This window comes from Dipteris shenzhenensis, chromosome 26 (genome assembly GCF_047967505.1).
Source record: "Dipteris shenzhenensis isolate YYH24624 ecotype China chromosome 26, Dip_SZ_1.0, whole genome shotgun sequence".
NCBI lineage: Eukaryota > Viridiplantae > Streptophyta > Polypodiopsida > Gleicheniales > Dipteridaceae > Dipteris > Dipteris shenzhenensis.
Genome location: NC_141621.1, coordinates 34,387,064 through 34,393,921, shown reverse-complemented (window position 1 = coordinate 34,393,921; position 6,858 = coordinate 34,387,064).

Sequence of the window (6,858 nt, the reverse complement as noted above, 5' to 3'; positions counted from 1 at the left end):
TTATGCTCATGTATGGTTTCCTCGAGCCCCCCATTGGCCTCGAGAAGGAGAAACTTTAGAAAGTGAAAGATAGGCAAAGATAATATTATACAGGTACAAGACACTATTAGACATTATGCCAACATGAGTTTTTGCCAAGTCACCTTCAACGAAGGTGATAAGGTATATTTGATCAGGGATTCTTGAACATTAAAAATCCTTAAAAACCTAGATAATTCTCAAAATATCACCTAGGTATTGTAGTTCATTCATAATACTTAAAAGTGCTGCTTATAAGTTGGCCTTATTAGAAACTAGTAAGGTACATCCAATCTTCCATGTGAGTAGACTTAAAACAGTTTGAGATGTCGATGGAAATTTTTTTAATGTGATGGTATTAGTATAATTTATCAATCCTCCGTTCTTGCCGCATGAATCTAAGAGGATCTTGTATACCCAAGAGAAGAGAATCAAGCATTCTGGTAGACATGAATGTTTAGTTAATTGTCTTTAATACCAATATTAGAACACCGGAGGAGAAGAGAATTGAGGGCATGTGATTCACCTACCAACCACACCATTATATACCCATTGGTTGATCTTTTGCAATAATTGGCATGAACCACCTAATATCGCTTACTTTGTCATACTTAACTAGGTCTCTTCATATGTGTGAATGCCACCTTAGTACACACTGCTCATGAGGTCTTATGCCAAATCATTATTCCATAACTTTTTGGGTCTCATGTTCAATTTCGAATGTGTACTACCGCTTGATGACAAAGTTTGCTAATTTTTGTTGAGAAATGCATAAGTTATGGGTCATGCAAGATACCTATATACAAAAAATTCCATGAAACTCACCAAAAATGTCTACACCCAAGCAAAAATGAACCATAGGAGGACAACATTGACATAAACACCCAGATACAAACATTCACATACAATCGCATCCACTGTCATGGGTGGAAGAGAGAGGTGTTTTGTAGTTCAAGGGTTTTTTTTTGGGGGGGAGGGGATCTAGGAGAGCACAACATTGGGAAGACAATGAGCAAAGGGAGGTGCATAAACAATATATTTACACACACACACACAAACACATGTACATGCTTATGTTTGTGCGTCTCTGTGCATGCTTGTTTGTGCATCTGTGCATATACACAAATATACATACATACATAGTACACATGCACAAATGTGCATACTATTTTCAAAGATTGCTTAATTTTTTGTCCCCTTCTCAAGCATCATTTGACATTTATGTAGATTCCAATTGAAAGCTACCATCTTAGGCCCCTTTTCTTATAAGTAATTCATATGGGAAATAGGTTTCTCTCATATGTATGTATGTATGTATGTATGTATGTATGTATGTATGCATGCATGCATGCATGTATTCATGTATGTATGTATGTATGTATGCATATATATATATATATATATATATATAGAGAGAGAGAGAGAGAGAGAGATGTGAGATGTGTGTAGTGCTTCAAAACACATTTTTTCCAACAAAAAGCCATGACAAGCCTTAACATAGATTAAATTTTAAAATTCCCTAAGAGGCATTTAGATATTGAGATTTATGAATTAAAACTTAAATTATTTTCTTGAAATGAAAGGAAGCCTACAATTCCAACCTTGAGACTCAGCAGAGCAGGTCTCTAACCCACCGTTGTAGATGGGTCATGGTACTGATTTGTATAGATGAATTCTATCACCCACAGGGACAATGCAAGAGGAACTAATGCCAATTGAAGATGATGAGGTTCCTCAAGCTCCTCTCTCCTCCCCGCCTAAAAATGTAGAGTTGCAACCCGACCTGTAGTCATTCCAAGAACTGCCAGATAGTGCCCTCATGCACCAATGGAAGCAGCAACTTGAAGGCTCCCACCTCCACCTCTATGAAATCTTGGAGATGCGCCCACTCATGTAGTTCATCACCCAATCCTTCAATGATTGGAGATGTGCCCATCCAAAGTGCACAAGAGGAGGTTATCACCTTGCCCCCAATGCTCCAGTTCCCCTGACCGATGCCGACACCAGTCTACAGCCTCGCTGGCACATCCCCTTCCTCAAAATGGAGCAATTTTGGTAATACTACCGCAGTGCCCATGTCGATTGTCGGATCCACCCCTTGTATATGAAAATGGAATGACGATAGACTTGGGCCAAATTCTGCGAGCTCCAACAGTGGGAGCCCAACATGTTGTACAATTTTCCCAAGTACAACTTCCTGAAAGAGATGATGCAAGAGGGATTTTGGCTTTCGCTTCTAGTCATTCAATGACACACATCTCAGTACCCGATCTAGTCATTGTCGCAATGTTCCACCTTAACCACCTTCTCCTCTTACTCCTCCATGACCTCCTCACCCACCATAATCACCCCATTGATGACCGCCTCCACAATCTGACCAATCAGATTGCATTCAACCCTGACATTGGTCCTATGTAGTTTCAAGACCTCCACCTCTACCTCTGCGTCCATAATCTCCATAGCCACCACATTTGAATGTACGAGGACATGCATGCCACCCACTTTTGGAAGTTTTGCTCGTACTTAACTCAGGTAACTCCCACCAATAGGACCGCTATGGAGTCATATAGAGAGTCCTATCCACACACCTCCTCCAATGCGGCTAATCTGAGGGTGGCTTAGCAACAGGAAGGGGGCATCTTAAAATCCACAAAGTACAGTCGTCATCGTAGAATGCAGGGTAACCAATGATTAGAGGTGCTAGTCTTCATCATTTACTTCAATGGTTGTAGCCATGGAAGGAGTAGAGTACAAGCTTAGGGAGTTTGAGCCCCAAATATCCCAATGACCACAAGTTTAGGTTGCAAATTGCCACAAAATGTGGTTATTGTGGTTATTTGCCTCATGGGTGTCAAGCCGCAAATAGTCCAAGATCGTCCTCACCACTCCAGGTTTTGATCTTTGTACAGGGGGTTTGAGCCCCAAATAGCTTAGGGCTTGGAGGCATGAGGCTAACACAAGCGACCCCCGGTTAGAAGCACCTCCTAATGCCAAGTTTTTCCCAAAATTCTTGGTAAGAGCACCTCCTAATTTTGTGATTGTCCCAAGCTCACTCTTATATGGTTAACACAAGTATTATTTCTCAAACACTAGAGTGGAACAGTAGGGGAGAGATGGAAAGGATAGCAAAGATGCCTTGGCTATTGAGATATCGAGCTCCACTCATGATATGCCAAGGTGATCGTTGTGCATTTATGTCACCGACTTGTTAACTGCAGATGCGGTTGGTACAACCACCCATGAATAATAGCTTGGATGATAGCTATCCTTATGTACTCTAGTTAGTGGCTCAGTTAGTATGCCACCTTGGTTAGCTGAGTTTGGTTTGAGACCCACATATAGGGTTCATATATTCCTTTTGTACTAAGAGAGAGACTTCTTTTGGCTTTCACAACTAAGAAGAGGAAAATTGTTTTCAGCCTCCACCCTTGTGTGTATTCCCCCATTGTGTATGTGAGAAAGCTGCAAGTGAGACTCCTTACTTCTCTTCCATTCTCTTCACATGGTATCAGAGCTTGGTTCGTGGTAAGGAGCTCAAGAAAGCAAACCAAGTTCACGGTGTCTTGGTAAGAGGATCAGTGTTGCTTTCCTTTTTCGAGTCTGGGAGAAAATCTCTACAGGTAGCACAGCCGGAAAGTGCAAGAGTGCACTGTCTCAGATTGGGACGCCCTTCGTGGTGTGGCGAGAGGGCAATATAAGCTATTTTGGGGCCATTTCGAGGCCCATTTTGGTGGCGGAAGTTTTCCACAGGCACTCAGAAAAGTGCCCTGTTTTTTATGTGCGACCACTGTTCTATAGGTCAGTGAAAAGTTGCCGCAAAAATTGCATCTATGCCTGTGCGCAGAGATATTGGGAGTGACAAAATCATTCTTATTGTCTGTTGATGAAAAATCATCACTAGGAAGTGACTGTGTGGTCAACTACCACTTTCGTCAGTTTTGCAGATTTGCCCTTGTGAGGCAGAAGTTGTGTTTTTTGCAGTGATAGAATATTTTTGCAATGCTGCATAATGGCATCTGATGCTCTTTCACAAATTGTCACTGAAAAGCTTGACAAGAATAACTTCCCAGCATGGAAGTTTAGGATGACGAATTCCCTTAAGGGAAAAGGCTATTGGGAGTTCATTACTAGAGCTGAACAAGAACCAGTTTTTCCTAATGTTCCCAATTAACAGGAGTTGCAGGCATTTAAAGGATGGCGTGAAAGAGCCATAAAAGTTATATACTGGCGGTCTATCAGTATTTTAGATTCTATGATTGTGCATATTCAGGATGCAAGCATGCCGAAGGAGGCGTGGGATACTTTGACAAAAATGTATAGCACAAATATGCAAGCCAGGAAACTGCAGCTCAAGCAGGAGTTGCATAATGTGCAGAGAGAAAATATGAGCATCAATGACTACCACATGAAGGTGAAAAAGATTGTAGATGCACTTGCTTCCATTGGGTCGCCAGTGGAAGATGATGATTTAGTTTCTGTGACCTTGAATGGTCTAGGAAAGGATTATGCACAATTCCGGACATCCATTGTCATCCATGAGAATTTTCCTGATTTTGGGGAGTTGATTGCTCTTCTAATTTCTCAAGAGCAGAGAAATGGTGGTGCATCTTCTTTAGGAGGAACTTCAAAATAAGCTGTCTTCTACTCAAATGCTGGAAGAGGTAGAGACAGAGGTAGAGCACGCTGATCTGGAGGCCGTGGCAAAAATCAGAATATGCAGCAAATTCAAGAAAACTAGTCCTATGGAGGAGGACATGGTAACCTTAGAGGCAGGGGGAGCCAAAGAGGTCGTGGTGGATGGCAGAGAGGCCAAAATGCAAACAGTAGTGTTGAATGCTACTACTGTGGTAAAATGGGTCATATGGTTAAAGACTGCTATAAAAAGCAGAATGACATCATGACTAGAAAATTGCAGCAAGGTAACTATGCATCCTCTAGTAGACAGGGTGATGATAGAAATGAGCATCTGTTTATGGTGCAGCACATCACCAATTCTGTGACAAGTGCAGAAGAAAGAAATGATGTGTGGTATGTTGACTCGGATGTGTCAAACCACATGATAGGTCATGCAGAATGGATGCAGGATGCAAGGAAAATGGAAAGGCCAGGATTTGTGGAGACTAGTAATGATACTACACATCCTATTGTGCAGATTGGTAAAATTCTTTTGTCTATGCAAGATGGGAAAAAGAAATACCTGTCTGATGTATTTCATGTCCCGAATATCACCAAGAAGGTTTCTGTTGGTCAAATGGTTGAGTAGGGCTTGCAGGTCAGATTTAATCCTCATGGATACTTTGTTAAGGATATGATAAATAACGGTCGCTTGATAGCAAAAGGAAAGAAGAAGGGCAGGATGTTTACGTTGGATCTGGACATGCCTGAATTGAGTGCAACAATGTTTGCACATGGGACCGGTGTAGTTGTAGATATTGATATTTGGCATAAACGCATTGGTCATGTTAATGTACAACGACTTAAATTAATGCAGGCCTAAAATATTATTGCAGGATTGCCTAAGTTCAAGGTTGCAGAAATGCATAAGGTATGTGAAGCCTGTCAATTTGGAAAACAGGCAAGGAAACCATTTCCTAGACATGTTCAAGAGAGTAAGAGGCCATTGGAATTAATCCATTCTGATTGTGGACTACTAAAGCTACATCTATTGGAGGCTGTCATTATTGTGTCACTTTTATTGATGACTACAGCAGAAAAGTTTCGATGTATTTTATGAAAAAAAAAGTGAAGTGTTTGGGCATTTCAAAGCTTTTAAAGCTATGGTTGAAAAAGAAACAGGCCTGCAAATAAAATGCTTAAGGTCAGATGGAGGGGGAGAGTACCTCTCAAATGAGTTTGCAAGGTTCCTGCAGGAGCATGGCATAAAGTAGCAATATTCATGCAGTCATACCCCACAGCAAAATGGACTTGCAGAAAGGAAAAACAAGCATATTGGAGAGGTATCTCGTGCCATGCTCAATGAAAAAGGCTTGCCAGATTATTACTGGGCTAAAGCAGTTGCTATAGTAGTCTACATAATGAACAGGACTCCCACTACAGCAATACACGGCATGATGCCAAAGGAGAGGTATACTGGTAGGAAACCAGATATTTCTCATTTGAAAGTTTTTGGATGCATTGCCTATGTTCATGTGCTAGATGAGTTGAGATCCAAAAGCTGAGAAGTCATCTTTATTGGTTATTCTCTGCAGCAGAAAGGGTATAGATGCTATAACCATTCTACTCGTAAGTTTACAGTGAACAGAGATGTTTTTGATGAGATGAGTGGCTGGTATAAACCAGTAAACGTGATTGATGATGTAGATGCACAAAATGGTAATGCTGCACAGAATTCATAGCAACAATCACAAAATATTAGTACACCTGTAGTGTCCTCTAGCAGTGGTTCACATACTTCGCCATGGACAGGCAGATTGAGATCAAGAGGATCTCCTCAAAGCAATGCAGATAGCGGTATGCAAGTATCACGAAAAGGAAAAGAGAAAGTAGATCAGCCCATGGTTGATGTGAATGCAGGTCACTCTTATGTGGATGGTGAATCTAGTGGCTCAGAACAGAGCCTTGATGATGAGTTGGATATTCCTTCTATTGTTACACTTGGAGTAAGGAAGACAAGGGATGTTTTGATAGCACCTGGTAGTGAGCCTGTTTTGCGCAGGTCTACTAGAGTTAAGTATCCTGAGGATAGGCTGAAATATGATGGATTTACAGCCATTCACTATGCCTATATGATCAAAGTGATACAAGAACTAGAACGCACTTCTTTTGAGCAAGCCATGGGAAAAGAAAAATGGGAGAAAGCCATGGGAAAAGAAAAATGGG